This window comes from Canis aureus, chromosome 23, assembly GCF_053574225.1.
Source record: "Canis aureus isolate CA01 chromosome 23, VMU_Caureus_v.1.0, whole genome shotgun sequence".
In the NCBI taxonomy this organism is placed as follows: Eukaryota; Metazoa; Chordata; class Mammalia; order Carnivora; family Canidae; genus Canis; species Canis aureus.
In genome coordinates this window covers 7,157,638-7,176,826 of record NC_135633.1, presented here as the reverse complement: position 1 = coordinate 7,176,826, position 19,189 = coordinate 7,157,638, and the positions used below count along the sequence as shown (strand labels likewise).

Genomic DNA, 19,189 nt, shown 5'->3' with positions numbered 1-19,189 from the left:
AGTAATAATTATTACATTCTTTTTAAAAGATTTATTTATTTATCTGAGGAGGGAGGGGCAGACGGAGAGGAAGAAGAAAGAGAGAATTCAAGCAGATTCCTCCCTGAGTGCAAAGCCCATTGCAGGGCTCAATCCCAGAACCATGAGATCATGACCTGAGTCAAAATCAAGAGTCGGACGCTTAACCAACTGAGCCACCCCGGTGCCCCTAATTATTACATTCTACATTGTGCATTTCCATCACATCTACACCAGCCATCACATTCTATCATTCTAGAATAGATGATCTCACCTTAAATTCTTCAGAATATTCTCATTAAATCTTCATACAATAGTTTCTCTTAAATGTTTGTTAGGAATGAAAATATCCTAAAATAGCAATGACTACTGTATATCATTCAGTGCATTTAAACTGAGAAAAAAAGGAAACGTTCATTCAAAATAGTGCAACTTAAAGAACATGAAGCAGAATTCAGACTAGATATGATAATTCCAGGCTAGATCTAAAACTGTTAAGGAGTTAAAGATAGTTGTCATAAGATGAATTGGTTTTACATGATTTAGTGATGGGATATGGGCATCCAGATGGCTCATGGAAATATTTTCTTTATTTATGTGGCCAGCATTATGGAGCATAGAGCTAGTTAACTGAAGTGTCAGCCCTCCTAACTCAGACATTATTTTTCCTGATTATCTCCTCCACACCTGTACCCACTAATCACCATCATTCTCAATCTCATGGTTTCCAGTTTAATTTATATTTGAATGAAGAGTAGGGGTAGCTTTAGTTCTTTTTCCTCATTGTGTATTTGTGGTGGATGGGGTTGGCAGACTAATTATTAAATTGCTTTGCCTATTGGTATCAAAAGGAGCTTATGTCTGTATTAGCCTGACTAAAGACCTTCTTGTTCTATGGTTGAATTAAGGATACTTTGTTTTGCCCAAATGAGTAGGACTTTATACGAAAAGCACAGAGTTAAGATCAAAGAAAAGGAACTTTTAATACCACTTCTCACTCCCCATAGATTTAATGGTTTGAAAGAGGTGAATCTCTCACCCTAAAGAAAGTAAAAGACTAAGAGCTTCTCACATTCTAATACATTAAAATGGCTTTATATGCTGCTGCTAACAGAGGGACATTCTTCAGGAAACGAGTGCTCATGGACCAGGTAGATTTATGCATTTAGCTCACTTTGACTCTACCATTGTGAGATACCACAACATTATTTTGGGTCTAAAATGATTTTTGATGGCCATACACTTAGAGACCCTATTTATCTACCCTGTTTTAGGCTAGGCTTGGTCCTTCTTTAATCTGTTCCATCTTGCTATGAGTACAGAATTGTGCATCTCTTGTTCAGAGAAAAACTGTAAACTATAGCATCTAATGAATATTGTGATTGCCTCCCAACATCCATTATACTCTTTGCTAGAATTGGCCTATGGAGAAGGTTGTCCATGTGACACATTTATGACTAATGAAGCATGAGGTGGGAGTTAGTCTGAGGAAAGTCTCCCCAATCCTAAGAGAAGGCCATAGGCAGAGACTATTTCACTCTTTCATCTGGATGATGTTGTCTCTGAATGTATTTCAGTAAGTGCTGAGGTTATCTCATGTACAGGCTCAGGAGAAGACCTCCCACAGAAGGAAGACTAAAAATGTAGAAAGAATATGGACTTTTTTTTGAAAGATTTATCTATTATTTTATAAAGAGAGAGAAAGAGCATTCATGTGGGGAGGAGGGGCAGATAGAGAAGGAGAGTCTTAAGCAGACTCCACACTGAGCATGGAGCCCAATGTGGGGCTTGATCTCATCACTCTGAGATCGCAACCTGAGCAGAAACCAAGAGTCAGATACTTAACCAACCGTACCACCCAAGAATATGGATCTTTAACGATCCTGTTGATCTACTGATAATATTCTAGAAACCCACACGATTTCTGGTATTCCAATTATAAGGTGATACATTTCTTTATTGTTTTATTGCATTTTAAAAAAGGATGATTCTTTTTCTTAAAGATTTTATTTATTTATTCATGAGAAACACACACACACAAAGAGAGAGAGAGAGAGAGAGAGAGGCAGAGACACAGGCAGAGGGAGAAGCAGGCTCCTCTCGGGGAGCCTGATGTGGGACTCGATCCCAGGATCCCGGGATCACGATCTGAGCCAAAGGCAGATGCTCATCCACTGAACCACCCAGGTGCTCAAAAGAGGATTATTCTTGATGGTGACAAAAATATTCTAACTGACATATGATAGTGTTTCAGTTAATGACTGTGCCCATGATGAAGGGTCATTTCATGATGAAGTCTATGGCTTCTAGTAGATATCTTAATAGAAAAAGCATCAGTAGGAAGAGTAGGTTTTCTTTCTCCCCATTTATGAAGTGTTTAGTACCTAAAATAAATTCCTTATGTTCCTGGGCCTCATGTAGCTTCTTCCTGTGATGGTAATAGTTATATTCTTCTGAAAGTACAAGTGTAAATCTTTAGATTTTAAATAAAGAAGTGCTATCAAACAGAACCTTTATCATATACACTAAAGAATTATACCTAGTTTCACTTGTTTCTGGTTTTGAAAATACCAGTCAGTATTAAAAAAAAAAAGGAAGTCATGACATTTTATTAATAGATTAGGTCTCCAAGAGTTGTTGAATAAACTGAAGAGTGGCTGTGAAAAAGAGAATTTAGATCAATTCCTTGGTGTCTAACACTTTCTGGATGCAGCTTCCCTTATATCTGTCTGAGCTTGCTAGACCTCAGGGGAACCCTGCTGAAAACCTCCTTACCAAAATAGAAATGAGGGCATTTTAATCACCCTCAGGATCAAAATGAAAAAGTGGCAGTGGTTGGAGATTGGGAGGTTTATATGTTTTCAATTCTAGTTTCTAACAGATCATTTCATTTTCTTTTTAATAGAAAAAAATGATTGATAAAAAATAGAATTTAGCCTTTTTCCAGGATAGTTTATTACATTGCTTAACCAAAATTTAATGACCTATATATTGTACTTACTATGTGAGTCTTCTATCAATTTGAAAAGTTAAATGGCACGCCATAAGATGCACATCATGAGATGTTATATGGTATATCATAGATCACATGTGGTACATCACTAGAGTAAGAGATCTGAGTTCTCATCATTTTTTGTGTGTGATATGGGGCAAGACAGCTTCTGTGAATGTCATTTCTCTCATCTCAAGAGGAAACTGTTGTAAGGATCATATACAATATTGTGGGAATAAAAATATTTTGTAAGTTATATACATAAAAAAGGAGTTGTAACTCAAGCGCAATGGCAGGTTTGGCTGAAATATAAGAAACATTTAACACATAAAACAAATGCGTTGTCTATTTTATAAAATAGAGCAGTGCATATGAAATAAGCAAAATAGAGTAATCAGAAGTGATGTAGAGGGAGGGATAGACTCAGTCTGAGCAGATGGTAGAGAATTCAAGAACAATGCCTGAGCTGGATTTGGAAGTCTCCTTTCATAGCGTTAACGTTTCCTCATCTAGAGAATAGGATGCCCTGTATAAAAGCATGGAGAAACATTAAATGTTCTCATTCATTTGGGGAATATAAATAATAGTGAAAGGGAATAGAAGGGAAGGGAGAAGAAATGGGTAGGAAATATCAGAAAGGGAAACAGAACATAAAATAGTTCTGGGAAATGAACTAGGGGTGGTGGAAGGGGAGGAGGGCGGGGGGTGGGGGTGAATGGGTGACAGGCACTGAGGGGGGCACTTGACGGGATGAACACTGGGTATTATTCTGTATGTTGGCAAATTGAACACCGATAAAAATAAATTTATTATTAAAAAAAAACAAAGCATGGAGATAGCCAGGAGCATGTTATGTGCAGGGAACAAGTTAGAGTAGCGGAAACCTAACAGTTGCAGGGATTGGAGGTGAGGTCTGAATGGGGAAGAGGTTTAATGTAGATTGTGAGGAAGTGTGAATTTGAATGGGATCAAACAAGAGGATTCATTTATGTGCTCATCAGGGATGTTGGTATCCTCTGTAGACCTAGTTCATCACTGGAATTTTTTGGAAGTTATCGCTGGCCTCAATCCCAGACCTTCTGAATGGGAATCTTGGCTAAGGGATGGAGTGGGCAATGAGACTCAGAGCTACATCTATACAACCCTGATATCAGTTAGGTTTCAGAACCACTGACCTGGATGAAAGGAAGCCACTAGAGGGATTTGAGCCAGATAATGACATGATCAGAATTGCATTTTAAAGAATGACTCACGCAGCTGTGTTGGGCACAGCAGGAGAGCAGCAGTCCAACCTAGGGGATAGAATTCAGGGCAAGACAAAAACCTGGGAGCCAGATAAGAGGATTGAGAGCAGCAAAGCAGCTGGCAGGAGGGTGCTAAGTGGGCTGACAGAGGGGGAGAGGGAGAGGAGTAGGAGATGAGGTTAGTGGTCCAACAGCCTGTAAGACAAGGAAAGACCTGTGGCCAAGAATAAGAATGTGACTTTTCTCCAGAAAGAGATGGGGAGCCCTGGAGCATTTTAAGCAAGACAGTGGCATGATCCACTGTTTGGAGAGTGATTTTGACCTGATTGCAGGGAGTTTCTTCAATGAGCAGCACCTTAGCTTCAGTTCTCGGCTTGAGGCAAAGGTTTCTTTAGCACAAGGCCCCTCGGGCAGAGGCAGAGAGCTGGAATAGCTGGTCCCTGACGTCTCTGTGAGAACTCCAGTTCCTTGGAGCACCTGCGCAGCCCAGGTGGTGAAGCAGCTGACCCTTGATTTCGGCTGAGGTCATGATCTCCCAGGCCTGGGATTGAACCCTGAGTCCCTGGAGTCCATGCTCAGCAGGGACTCTGCTTGAGGATTTTCTCTTTCCCTTCCTCTGCCTCTCCCTCTGCTCTCTCTCTCAAATAAATCTTTCTTTAAAAAAAAAAAAAAAAAAAAAAAGAAGAAGAAATTCAGTTTCTAGAGCATGTTAATCCATTCAAATTAATAAAGACAGGGAAAGAGGAAGCAGTAAGTCTGTTTTACAGGACAATATTAAAGAGAACTGAAGACAAATACCCAGGGTAAGTAAAAGAAAGCAAGCTCTCAATGCCAAAAAATCAGCCAGGTTTTCATTCAGGGAAAACGAATAATGTCCTATGATCATTGAATATAGTCAAACAGAAAACCTCTGTTATATGTGTCGATAATTGGTTGTAGTTAACTGTAAAGCTTTGGATTTCTTATAAAAGTCCCCGTTGTAAGTATTCAGCTTCGTGGCCATGTGCCCATCTCTATATCCTGTGGGGTTTTTTTGTGTTGTTTTGTTTTTTGGAAATGTATTTACCATAATTCTAATCGCAACTTTGTTTCTAGTTTCATCTGGCCTTGTGTAAATCCTTTAAGTCTCGAGTTTATTATAGTGGACAGAATTGGATTTGCAATTACATAGGTCTGTATTTTTTTAAATCCTAGTGTAATTAACATACAGCATTTTATTAGTTTCAGGCGTAAATGTAGTGATTCAACCATTCTGTGCGTCAGTGCTCCTGACCATAAGTGTATTCTTAATCCCCTTCACTATTTCACCCTTCCCCCCACCCACGTCCCCTGTGGTAACAACCAGTTTATTCTCTATAGTTAAGAGACTGGTTTTTTGTTTGTTTGTCAAAAATATGGAATGCTTCATGAGTTTGCATGTCATCCTTGTGCAGGAGCCATGCTAATCTTCTCTATAGTGTTTCCAATTTCAGAATTTAGCATCTGTGCTGCAGAAGTGAGCATGATAGCTCTCTGTTTTTTGTCCCAAATTCTTTCAGTGGACATTTGGGACAAAATGTAAAGTTATAAACTTTTCAACCCTAATTTCTGCTTCTATTGAGCAGGTCACTATGAAGGTCAAAAAAGCTAAGTTAGGTAATATACCAGAACAGCGTCAGATGCATAGTAGGCCCTGTGTAAAAGCCAGTTGCCCTTTTCCAACTGTTTTTCCTCATTTTGAAGATGGAGAGATAGGGGAGAAGAGCAGAAGTGGCCAGCATGTGGCACCCAAGCTGCCATTTTCACTTCTTGCCTTCACGGCAAACATTCTATTTGATCACAGCCTTCTTTGTTTTGAGAACAGAAGGAGCCTCAAAATCCTCCCAACGCAAAACCTTGAGCTACTTCTACCAGCTGCATGGATGTGACATTTAAGACAAAACCTATTTGTTATCCCTTGACTGGATAATCTCTAAGGTTGTAGCTGAGACACTCCAAACCCGTAACAAATGGAACCCAATTTTCAAAATCACACAACTGAGTGGAAAGCAAATTTTTGCAAGCTCAGAAGATACAAGCAATAAGCTGTAGAATGGGATAGGCTGCTGATGGAGGCTTTCAGGAAACCCTGAGAGTGGAGATGAGCTTGGAATGGGTCATTGTGGTAGCAGAATTAAAAGCCCACACAGCTGTCTATATCGCAAACCCTGGTAAGCCATTAAATTTAACAGCAATCGGAAATTAATACAGGCCTTTAAAGAAGTGCTTGGATAGACAATAAAAGAGGGACAATTTGAGTGAGTAGTAGATGATAAGCAGGCTAATATGTGAGAATGAACCAAGCCTACCGTGGGAAGTATGATCCTGACCAGTTTGAAGAGGTGGGATAGGCTCCTGACCAGAAGGGACACAGCTCAAGAGTTAAGCCTTGGACAGGCTTGATAGCTTGCATTTGAATCGTACCCTTGGTCCAGTTATTTAACTTCTCTAGCATTACGATGTTATCTGTAAACATAAAAATAACAGTATTGCCTATTTCATTGGGTTAAATGAAATTGTAGATATAGTGTCTAGTACTGAATAGTGCTCCATAATGGAAAGTGCTATTTCTTTTTTATGAATAGAAGACAAAGGTGAATTGCTACTACATTAGATTATTAAAAAAACTGAATACCAGAGTGAGATTAGGAAGCTTTATTTCTAAGACATTGATCACATGACCACCAGAAGATCTTGAACAGGGAACTCAAAAACACAAAAAGACTCCTGTGGTAAATTAATATGGCAAAGACAAAAGTCAGGAAAACTATCCATTTAAGGGAAAATTTCAAGGATAGAGGTTGATCTTCACATTAGTATAGGAAAAAGGCACACATTGCTCAAGCATGCTGGCCAACTTTAACGGTTTATTATAGGGGTAGAATGTAGTGGAAACATACCCAGGCTGGTAGTTCAGAGAAAAAGTTTCTTTCTTCTCAGGCTGTGTCAGCCCCTCATTACCACTTTGAGCAAGCCCCTAGTGTATATGGTTTAGGGTCCCCACTGGTGAACTCAAGCCCTCGTGGCTCAGCATTTGCTGAGGCTGTGCTATTTCCCAGTCACATTTCCCTTGGGCCTATCTTTTCTGTGAGCCTGAGGTCAAATGATTTATCTTCAGAAAACTACAAAAACCAAAGAGGACTCCTGAAAAGCAAATTAGTCCTAATTGCTATGAATCTCAGTAACTGTCTAAAACACTGTGCTTGCCAAATAATTAGATTTTTTTACAAGGAGGTGAAGTGTAGCTATAGGACATTCAAAAGATATAGATTAACATGAAAATATTATATTTTGTATCCAATTACATTGCTTCTATCCATAGTAAGCATCTCCTTTGTGACATCTTTTGGACAGGGCCCTTTGCCCTAAAACAAGCCAGGGAAAGCAAACAGCTTTTCCCCCCATGTACTGCTAGTCAACCAGGATGGCACAGCCAGGTATACAAACCATAAATAGGTTTTCCCCTCACGAATTATTAGTTCAATAGAACTACCTTATTGAGGAGAAAAATCTCTGATAAGAATCGTCCAAGTAGCATGTGAAAAACAGCAAAACATTAAAAAAAAACCACTTAGAATAGTTTTAGGTTAAATGTTTTCCAATGATAAGTGAGAATAGAATGCTTCCTGCCTTTAGCCAGGAACCGAGGGCCTAACCTACACTTTGGTACAGAGTGTGATATTGGCAGTAATTTGAAGCAAAGTGCTATCATCAATAGTCAAGTGTCAACAGTTAGGACACCTTTGATGCTACAGGAAACCATTTAAACCCCTTATTTTTAGAAGAGTAAATATATACAGCAACAAACAGGGAAGACTGTAGACACTCACAGTTGTTATTTGCATTGTCCAGATCCCCCAGCAGATCCCCCAACATTCTGAATCTACCTCGCTTTAATATCTAAATAAAAGAGCCCCACACTCCAGTCTCCCCAAATGTGAGAAGTTAAATGCCCTACTGGGTGCCTGAGAATTCCTGGAATTGGGAGAGGAGGCAGGTTGTCTACTGCCCCAAGGATTGGTCCAGCTCCCGGCTCAGTTTTGACCTCTCTCAGATGGACTCTGATACCCTGCCAAGATCTGGAGCTGTTCCAACTCTCAATTTGATCTGCTTTGCTTCAAAACTTAAGCATATTGCCCCTCTCCCACACCATACTTTCTCCATATTAGTTACACAAGATGTCTAAGCCAAGTTAATGGAAGACGGAGGGAAGGCAAAGCACAATCACAGACTCAATCAGAAAACACCTTAAAACTGAACATCAGCCATCTGTGAGGTGGAAGTTGGCAGTGACCAACCTCTGTGGGCTATGGCTTCTCACCATGTTGCCGAGGCCTCACTTCACCCTCTCGGAAAACCCATCCTTGAATGCCTTCTTCTGTGAAAGTCCAGAAACATTGCTTCTATTTTCTTTGTTCATGAAAGAGAAACTTAAAAGTCCTAGTAGTTCATTGTAGAGAGCCGTTTGACTCCTCTAACCAAAACTGCATGTGTAAGAGCAACCATTACATCATACACATGCTCAGGCAATGACTTTTCTCAAACTGAAGGGCCATCTAAAGGAGGCTTGATGATTGGAAGGTTTTCTAGGTAATTTGGTGGAGACAGGTGATTTGGAGACCCTACTCTTCTGCCATCTTGCTCCTCCCCATCTTTTTTCCTGATCAAAACTCTTCAGAGTGTAGGGATAGAGGGAACATTCCTCGACATCTTAAAAGCCATCTATGAAAAGCCCATAGCAAATATCATTCTCAATGGGGAAGCACTGGGAGCCTTTCCCCTAAGATCAGGAACAAGACAGGGATGTCCACTCTCACCACTGCTGTTCAACATAGTACTGGAAGTCCTAGCCTCAGCAATCAGACAACAAAAAGACATTAAAGGCATTCAAATTGGCAAAGAAGAAGTCAAACTCTCCCTCTTCGCCGATGACATGATACTCTACATAGAAAACCCAAAAGTCTCCACCCCAAGATTGCTAGAACTCATACAGCAATTCGGTAGCGTAGCAGGATACAAAATCAATGCCCAGAAGTCAGTGGCATTTCTATACACTAACAATGAGACTGAAGAAAGAGAAATTAAGGAGTCAATCCCATTTACAATTGCACCCAAAAGCATAAGATACCTAGGAATAAACCTAACCAAAGATGTAAAGGATCTATACCCTCAAAACTATAGAACACTTCTGAAAGCAATTGAGGAAGACACAAAGAGATGGAAAAATATTCCATGCTCATGGATTGGCAGAATTAATATTGTGAAAATGTCAATGTTACCCAGGGCAATATACACGTTTAATGCAATCCCTATCAAAATACCATGGACTTTCTTCAGAGAGTTAGAACAAATTATTTTAAGATTTGTGTGGAATCAGAAAAGACCCCGAATAGCCAGGGGAATTTTAAAAAAGAAAACCATATCTGGGGGCATCACAATGCCAGATTTCAGGTTGTACTACAAAGCTGTGGTCATCAAGACAGTGTGGTACTGGCACAAAAACAGACACATAGATCAGTGGAACAGAATAGAGAATCCAGAAGTGGACCCTGAACTTTATGGGCAACTAATATTCGATAAAGGAGGAAAGACTATCCATTGGAAGAAAGACAGTCTCTTCAATAAATGGTGCTGGGAAAATTGGACATCCACATGCAGAAGAATGAAACTAGACCACTCTCTTTCACCATACACAAAGATAAACTCAAAATGGATGAAAGATCTAAATGTGAGACAAGATTCCATCAAAATCCTAGAGAAGAACACAGGCAACACCCTTTTTGAACTCGGCCATAGTAACTTCTTGCAAGATACATCCACGAAGGCAAAAGAAACAAAAGCAAAAATGAACTATTGGGACTTCATCAAGATAAGAAGCTTTTGCACAGCAAAGGATACAGTCAACAAAACTCAAAGACAACCTACAGAATGGGAGATTATATTTGCAAATGACATATCAGATAAAGGGCTAGTTTCCAAGATCTATAAAGAACTTATTAAACTCAACACCAAAGAAACAAACAATCCAATCATGAAATGGGCAAAAGACATGAACAGAAATCTCACAGAGGAAGACATAGACATGGCCAACATGCACATGAGAAAATGCTCTGCATCACTTGCCATCAGGGAAATACAAATCAAAACTACAATGAGATACCACCTCACACCAGTGAGAATGGGGAAAATTAACAAGGCAGGAAACAACAAATGTTGGAGAGGATGTAGAGAAAAGGGAACCCTCTTACACTGTTGGTGGGAATGTGAACTGGTGCAGCCACTCTGGAAAACTGTGTGGAGGTTCCTCAAACAGTTAAAAATAGACCTGCCCTACGACCCAGCAATTGCACTGTTGGGGATTTACCCCAAAGATACAGATGCAGTGAAACGCCGGGACACCTGCACCCCGATGTTTATAGCAGCAATGGCCACGATAGCCAAACTGTGGAAGGAGCCTCGGTGTCCAACGAAAGATGAATGGATAAAGAAGATGTGGTTTATGTATACAATGGAATATTCCTCAGCTATTAGAAATGACAAATACCCACCATTTGCTTCAACGTGGATGGAACTGGAGGGTATTATGCTGAGTGAAGTAAGTCAGTCGGAGAAGGACAAACATTATATGTTCTCATTCATTTGGGGAATATAAATAATAGTGAAAGGGAATATAAGGGAAGGGAGAAGAAATGTGTGGGAAATATCAGAAAGGGAGACAGAACGTAAAGACTGCTAACTCTGGGAAACGAACTAGGGGTGGTAGAAGGGGAGGAGGGCGGGGGGTGGGAGTGAATGGGTGACGGGCACTGGGGGTTATTCTGTATGTTAGTAAATTGAACACCAATAAAAAATAAATAAAAATTAAAAAAAAAATAAAGGAGGCTTGAGCCTCCGCACAAAGCAACCAGCAGCATGGAGGTTGAATATTCAGGACATGGCTTTAGGATTAGGTTCATGGGCACAAGTTTACCTGGCCTGTGTGTTGAGTGTGGGGAACGTGGGTAGAGAGTGGGAGTGTGGAGGATATAAAACTCTCTTCTGTCTCTGAGCAGACGCCAGAAATACCGGGTCTTTTTATTCTTGCTGTCCCCGCTTTCATTCTCTTCCTCACCTCCTCTTTCCCTTGCATCTCTTCCTCCTCCTATCCTTCCTTTCTTCTTTACCGCCTTCCTTCTACTCTTCTTGTATACTTCCTCTTCTTGTATTAAGTTTTGACAAAATCATTCCAAAACTGAACAATTTATTTTACTAAAGAAAACCCAGAATCTCTGATCTTCAGAGTTCTCTGTAAGAAGGCCCAGCCTGCCTTACTTCCCAGTTAACCCCTTTGTGTAGCATGTGTTTTAGCAAAATGGCACCATTTACAGATCCCTGACCTCTCCCTGCAGTGGAGGCCTTGCTTGGTCTATTTATACCTACATAAGTCAGCATCTCTAGAGAAACAGAACCAGTAGGAGGGAGAGAGAGAAAGAGATTGAGAGAGAATACACACATACACACACACATCACAGAGGTGATTAGATAGATGATGATAGATGATAGATAGATGATAGATAGATAAATGGGCTCATGCCATTATGGAGGCTGAGAAGTCCCACGATCTGCCGTCTGCAAGCTGGAGACCTCTGAAAGTTGGTGGTGTAATTCAGAGTTGAAGTCTGGAGAACCAGAGGAGCCTGTGACATACATTCCATTTGAGAAGATGTGATTTCCTGCCTCAATTAGTGAGGTAAGAAACAAAGAGAGGAGGGTAAATCCCTTTTCCTCCACTTTTTGTTTTATTGAGACCCTCAATGGATAGGATGGGCCTCTTGTGTTGGGGAGGGCAATCTACTTTGGGGGGGTCCACCAATTCAAATGCTAATCTCATCCAGAAACACCCTCACAGAGAGACCCACCCACGATGTTTAATTTGAGAACCTCTAGCTACTCAGATTGGCACGTAAATTAACCATCACAACCCCGGTTCCATAGTTCAAACCCAATCCACTCTTGAAAGTTCAATTTAGGGGCACCCGGGTGCTCAGTCAGTTAAGTGTCTGCCTTCAGCTCAGGTCATGATCCCGGGGTCCTGGGCTGGAGCCCTGCCTCAGATTCTTCTCAGAGAGGAGCCTGCTTTTCCTTCTCCTCCCCACTCATGCTCTCTCACTATCTCTGTCTCTCTCTTTCTCAAATAAAGTCTTAAAAAAAAAGTTCAACTTAGCATTACATTTCTCGTTATTCAAGTATCGATAATATTCCTACCCTGACCACCTTTCAGGCTCCCAAGAGGTTCGGCCTCCAAAATGGAGATGGCAATACCTATGATCCGTGTTCCAATTCTGCTACTTTGAGTCAGATTAGAGAATCAGAAAGAGCTGTATTTGAATTCCAGGCCTTCTCCTTCTCAGTATTTATTTATCTGTTTGTTTGCTTCACCTTGGGCTATTTTATCCCCCTGTGCCTCATTTTGCTCATCTGTAAATGGGAACAAAATAATACCTCAAGAGTTGTTGAGGGGATAAATAAAAGAACATCCATACATTCCTTAGCACAGTACCTGGAGCAGAAAAAGCTCCATTAGCATTAGCTATGCTGCACTCTTTCCTAACATTTGAATAAGACTCCATGGTTTGAAGACACTCTCCTGGACTTACAAGCCCAAAACACCCCATGAAATAGGGAGGACAAATTTTTATGCATATTTTACAAATAAAGAAATACGGTCTTCAAGAAAATGAGCACCTTTAACTGGATTCTAGCAAAAATTAAAGGCCAAGCTGACTGTCGGCTTCATCTGTTTTTGACGCTGCGTTTAGTTACAGGTAATTTAGTTACAGATAAATTGCACTCACCTGAGCAAGACCTTTGTTCTTTAAGGAGCTTCTCACAGAAATGTTCTAGAAATAGAAAGTGTGGGCTGCATGGACTCCGTTGCCACTGTTCAGGAGACTAAAATAGGGGTGGGAGGAAGAAAGAAGGTTGCGTGTTGGGTTGTAAATTCCCCAGGGGAGAAATAATTGAAGAACTGTTTATGATAGAAAACTATAATTAGGAGTAATGGGATGAAATTAAGGAGAGGGAAATAACAAGTTTATAATAAGGTTCCAGTATGAGGTATTCAAATTTAATTGTGTTTTTTAAGTAATGTCAGACTCCCAGATGCTGTAGCGATGAAGACTGTATACAAATGGGTGCATAAATAAATGACTTTATAATCCACACAATCAAACTAGTGTGCCTTATAGGCCAAGATGCCATTTTGCAATTGCACATTTAGAATTGGCACAGCAATATGCAAAAAAAAATATCTTTTATTTGGCTGAGAATTTGATTGTTTCCTATGTTTTATAACCTTGCAACTTACTAAGAGGAATGGATAAATCCTACCTCCTCTACCAAAAAAAAAAAAAAAAAAAAGAAAGAAAAAAAACCAAAACAAAACAAAACCCAGGCTCTTTAGCTTATTAGATCTGCATATATTGCGATCTGTTTCTGATTTGAAGCACCACACACTAGGAGGTTAATTTAACCAATAGAATATTACAATCAACCACTTCAGTGGCATTGCTCAGATCCCCAGAGACCTAAGGAGTGAAGGGAAAAAAGGTTAATACTAATTTTTACGTCTCCCACACTGCTACGAAGACACAGTTAATAAAGTCATTCAGAACGAGTGCTGCAGGAAATATGGGAACTTGAAGAGGAGGCCCTGCTTTTTCTGTTATTGGCTTCCCTGTGGAATCAAATTTTTTGGAATTCTTTGCTTTAAGGTCATTATTTTTCATTAGGCAAGCTGCTGCTCTTATCCAAAAGTTAATAGTGGGAATATGTCTGCCTGACACAACAAATACTGCCATAGTTCCACAGTTATTAATGCCACTAACAATTCAGGGTAAAATAAATGACTTGCACTGTGGTATTTGGCATTCACACAATAGCGGGGAACTTGCTGCTGCTCTGTCTTCTGAAAAGAGAACACACACACACACGGGTGCATGCATGCACACCCTAAACCCATAATAGTCACTTGCTGATGGCCACCAAATATATCATGGCAACTAAATGGAATTTTATAAGTGTAGGGTGTCCACGTGTGATTCAGGATATAAGAAGGGAAATTCTGATAGAAAGCACTGGTCAGGAAATTTGAAGGGCTTAAGGCAGCCTTGGCAGTCCTGTTGCACTCCTCCAGATGGGGAAGGACATATGCAAAAACCTCACTAAAATATTTGCACAATTCCTGCCGCCTGTACATTCCCAGTGGGAACTGGTCAGTCGGTCACTGGTTTGAATGCTAACGTGGGTCCTGGCCCCATGCACGGTCACAGGATGTGGCCTTTCTTAGAGATTTATGAGCTGCATTGGCATGGTATAGTCTCCATGAAGCACTGTAATCCATGGACACAACGTTTCTCAAAATTATTTGTGCATTGAACCCTTTCTTTTCAAATCGCTAATCAACATTTTGCATACCAGCATTTAATGAATATTAGTTTGGAAACAAGATCTTAATCCTCCTGCTCCCTTATACACATAAACCCACATGGGGAATTTTCATGATCCAATAGAAGTAAGGCTGTTGCCCATAGCTTTCCTACTGACCAAACTGAGATGCTCCAAAGTTGGAGAACTATGGCCCCCTAAGAACCCTTTTGCTGTGCATTCTTCCTCTGAACACCAGTCTGGAGACTTTGCTGGACTCCTTTGGCTTTGTTGGATTTCTCTTCTTATTCTACCCCAGCAAAGCTTATTGTATCCAATTAATTTCCAAACTCCACTGCAGCTGAGGCATTTTCTCTCCCCCACCTATCATCACAACCAGGCCAACTAATATGACACGTGCAAAGCTTCTTGAGAGAAGCAGTCATTGCTGTATCAAGCTCAGCACCCGTCATGAGGTCAACGCTTACTGACTGAGGCTAAATTAAGTGAAAATCACCAGGACTCTTCACAGATTCATTCAGTTGTCTAGAATAGTGGCCAAAGACTTTCTGACCAGTGTTTTCAAGGCTTATCACTGTTCTCCCAATTCCTAATTGCTCATGTTCATCATCAATAAGCATTTGTTCAGCAACCACATGAGTGCTTCACAGGGCAAGTTTAAGTGACTTATTCCCTGCCCTTTGAGAGCAGACAGTCTCCATTTCTTTTCCTCATAAGAGTATATAACTTAATTCAGTTACTAGAATGTGACAAATTGCTACCATAACTTATATATCTTTTCATATTCAGTAGTTCGTCTTGTCTCCTACTCTATCAGGTTCCCAGGCAGATCAGCCCTTATTCCATGCAGACTAAATACATCTATGAACCAGACTGTTCAAAGCATGGATTAGCTGCTTTCCTTTTCTGTAACTAAAGGTTGCACTCCAATCTGCTGGCCCACCTTTGACACTGGATGGCTTCCTAAGTTCTCATCCTATCGCATGGGTTCTGCACTGTATCAGAGATTGGGAATCATGACTCATAGGAGATCGGGAGCGAGAGGATCTTAGAGGTTTCTAGTAATAGAATGGTTGTAATACCAATGGTTAAGACTTTCACTATATTATCTTGGCATAAGCCTCTGAAATTAGGAAGTATGTTCTCATTGTTTCGACCAGTCTGTGTGATTGGCAGAAAATAAACACAGGGAAACACAGTGATTTGCTCAAGATCACACAGCACCAGGATTTGGCACTGATCTTTTGCCTCTGAGTCCAGCATTCTACCTCTAGTATCTGAAGAGGATGAAGGGGGAGAGGGAAAAAGAGGAAGCAAAGGAGAAAGGGGAGAGGGGAGGAGGAGTTAAGAGAAGAAAAGATAAAAGGAGAGAAGTACTTGGCCTGAAGAATGTGCTTAACAAATACTTTTGAATGAATGATAATATTTCTTATATGCAAATAAACTCTTTGTGCTTTAGTTTCCTCATAATTAAAATGGATAATATTCTCTTACCACATGTGGTGAAGATGAAGTGAATTGCTATCCAACAATTAACATATGTGTATGTGTGCAAATACACATATATTCTTAGCATAGTGCTCTGTAGATAGCAAGGACTCCAATCATGTCACTCATTATTAAATGCACAGTACTATACAGGTCATAAAAGTTTTGAAAAAAATTATCATAATTAACCTTTAAAATAACTTTTCAAAAATTGATGATTATATCTTCATTTTATAGATGAGCAAAGGGAAACAGAGTGTGACAGTATTCAGGAGGTGGGAGCCCCTCTCCCCCATCTCCCCTGCAAGCTACCACCTTCAACTAGCCACAATGGGAATGAAGACTTCACAGACTAAGTGGCTGTGTCCATGATCACACAGTTAATTTAGGTGCAGGATGGTGGGTCTATATGTACCAAACTCAGGACACACTTTGGATATGGAGACATCTTTATTTTGTCTTTATCTAAACTGTCAGCTTGTTATCTTGAAATATATCTTTCTCTTGATGAGAACAGTTCAAAAAGAAAAAAAAATCTGCTAAGCAAATCATCTAGTTAATTAAGCTCTAGCTAACTAAGATTTTACTTGCTAATTAAACCTTCATATTAGAAACTTTTATAAACATGGACTCTAAGGCAGAGAGACACGCTAGGGAGGAACAGGTTAACCAGCCTGAATCTTCACTGCATTTGTAACTCAAACACTGGCTAAAATAGGGAGCTTCTCCATCCTCAATCTGGAGCTTTGTCTCTTTTTTCCTCCTCTTCCTTCCCTATTTTGTTACTTAAAAAAAATACCAATATGCCTTCTCAAGGCAGTTGGATCATAAGCCAAGCTAATTCTCACCAAGAGGGAACACAATGAGCTGCGCTCCCCATGTTAGCACAGGCTTCAGTTAGGCCACTGCAGATGACTGTCTCCAGCACTTTCCGTCTTGGATGGGTTGATCAGGTGTGCTATGCTGAGCACGTCTCTCCTGGAGCAGGACGCACTTCCCAAAGTATCAACTGGCAGTTTGCTCACTGGTCAGAATCTTCATTAAATCAGTTATAGTGTGACCACAGTGTCATTACTTGAAATTAGAAAGGACTGACTTAAGTTTTGAACCCACTGTTTACTTACTACATCTTTCTTCCTCAAAGAGTCAGTTAAAGCTTTTGCATCTCAGTTTCCCTATCCAAAAACTGGGATAATAATATTTACCTCTGCGGTTGGTTGGAGAATGAGATAAGCTCGTGGATTAATCATACTTACTCAGCCTAAAATCCTGCTATTCACTATTCATGAATAGGTACTGCATGTTGAATAGCTATTTTCGACTGTGAGGCATCAGGCATAAATTAAATCTAGTCCCTCACTTTTCAAGTCCTCAGAGCCTGAACCAGTCTAATGAACTCTGCTGCCAAAGGCTAGTGACCTCCTTCTTAAGGTCTGAGAGGAGCAATGTGTCAAAGGATTTAGGGAGATTTCACTTAGCCTTACAATGAGATGAAAACCAAGCTCTCCCAAGTCAGTTCTGAGCCCTGTCAACATCTCTGCCTTTGTCTCTCTGCTAATTTTGTCCTGCTGGCCTGGACTAATACTACAAGGCATTTAGCTGTGTTAATTAAAAATACCAGCCAAGCAAGATGCTTAAGGATGTTTCTGCCAAAGGCAGTCTCCAGTTTTAAACAGCCAGATTGATTTAAGAGTTTTTAACCAACTGCTCTATAAATTTCCTGGCCAACAACTTGGCGTCATGGAACAGTAAGTGGGGGCTGGAAGGCCCATGGTTTGTAGGCTCTTGCCGTATGAAAGAGCCTCAGGGAGGAAGTGAGAATAAAGCTTATCCTCAGGAGAGTGGGAGAGAGTCTGGAAAACTATTGGATAATGAAGGGAAAATAAGAATGCTACTTCAGATCCAGGTGCAGAATGATTAGCTGCTGCAACTTACTTTGGTCAGAACATTGGAAGGTGCTGGAGCAGTACTCAGTACTGCAAAGTTTCAGTAGACCAGGCTAGCTGTTGGACCCATAGAAATGAGGGCACTGCCTGGCAGTGTTTGTTTACAAAAGTCAGGCTTACTGGCTATCGGAAAAGGAATAGAAGATGAGATTCTGTGGTTTTTGATCTAGACCAAATAAACCACTTCAGTGCCCCATAGTCCAGATGGTGAGCCATGGTGAGAGCACACACCATGAGCAAGGCACATGCTAAGGCTTCAGGAAGCAGATGGTAACTGTGTGGATCCAAACAATGTGCCCATAGCCAGTCAATATCCAATAAGTAGATGACAAGGGGGTGGAATCTGCTCTCCTCCTCCTCCAACCCCCCAATGGGCTAAGTTTAGGCAGTGTGTCAGGGTCTAAGCGGGGCTTGATTGGATTTACAGATGCTTCTGAATGTTCTGAAACATGTGGGGACTTTCTCTTTGTTTTCTAGAATTATAATCTAGATTTTGCCTACATTTTTCAACACTTGAAATGAAGACACAAAGTTTCTAATATGTTGCTTATCAGCCTTGATTTGGCACCTAGGAAGTTCATTAAAAAACATTCCTGGGACGCCTGGGTGGCTCAGTGGTTAAGCATCTGCCTTTAGTTCAGAGTGTGATACGGGGTGCTGGGATGGAGTCCTGCATCGGGTTCCACCACGAGGAGCCTGCTTCTCCCCCTGCCTGTGTCTCTGTCTCTCTCTGTGTGTCTCTTATGAATGACCTACCCAGGTGTCCTAGGGGTCTGCATTCTTAACAAGCTACTAGATGATGCTGATGCTACTTACCCAGGGACCACATGTTGAGTAGCAAGGGTTTGGCTAATTCAGATTTTACTGGTATATGGTAGACCTGGGCTTTTCTTATGTTTACAGAGCTTACAGGTGATGATAACATGACGATACTGTGCAGCCAGGGCCTAGAGCCATTGTTCTTGGGATCATATGAACATAATTTGTCCAATTGGCTGTCACCTTAGAAAACAGAATCAAATCTCTGGAGAAGTGATTCAGGAGTTCTCATGGTGAGT

General features: G+C 40.6%; 1 long non-coding RNA gene and 1 other non-coding gene across 2 annotated transcripts in view; both read right to left on the bottom strand.

Annotated features, from left to right (window-relative positions):
• Window positions 1-17,205, bottom strand: part of LOC144295244 (uncharacterized) — an 80,314-nt gene extending 63,109 nt beyond the window's left edge. Inside the window, exons 1-2 of the long non-coding RNA XR_013362585.1 lie at window positions 17,034-17,205; window positions 13,107-13,203 (exon numbers count right to left, since the gene is read on the bottom strand). This is a non-coding gene — a long non-coding RNA (uncharacterized LOC144295244). The remainder of the gene's footprint in view (window positions 1-13,106; window positions 13,204-17,033) is intronic.
• LOC144295604 (U6 spliceosomal RNA) lies at window positions 5,643-5,746 on the bottom strand. Its single transcript, XR_013362686.1, has one exon. It is a non-coding gene; the product is annotated as a U6 spliceosomal RNA (small nuclear RNA).
• Window positions 17,206-19,189: the final 1,984 nt, after the last annotated feature.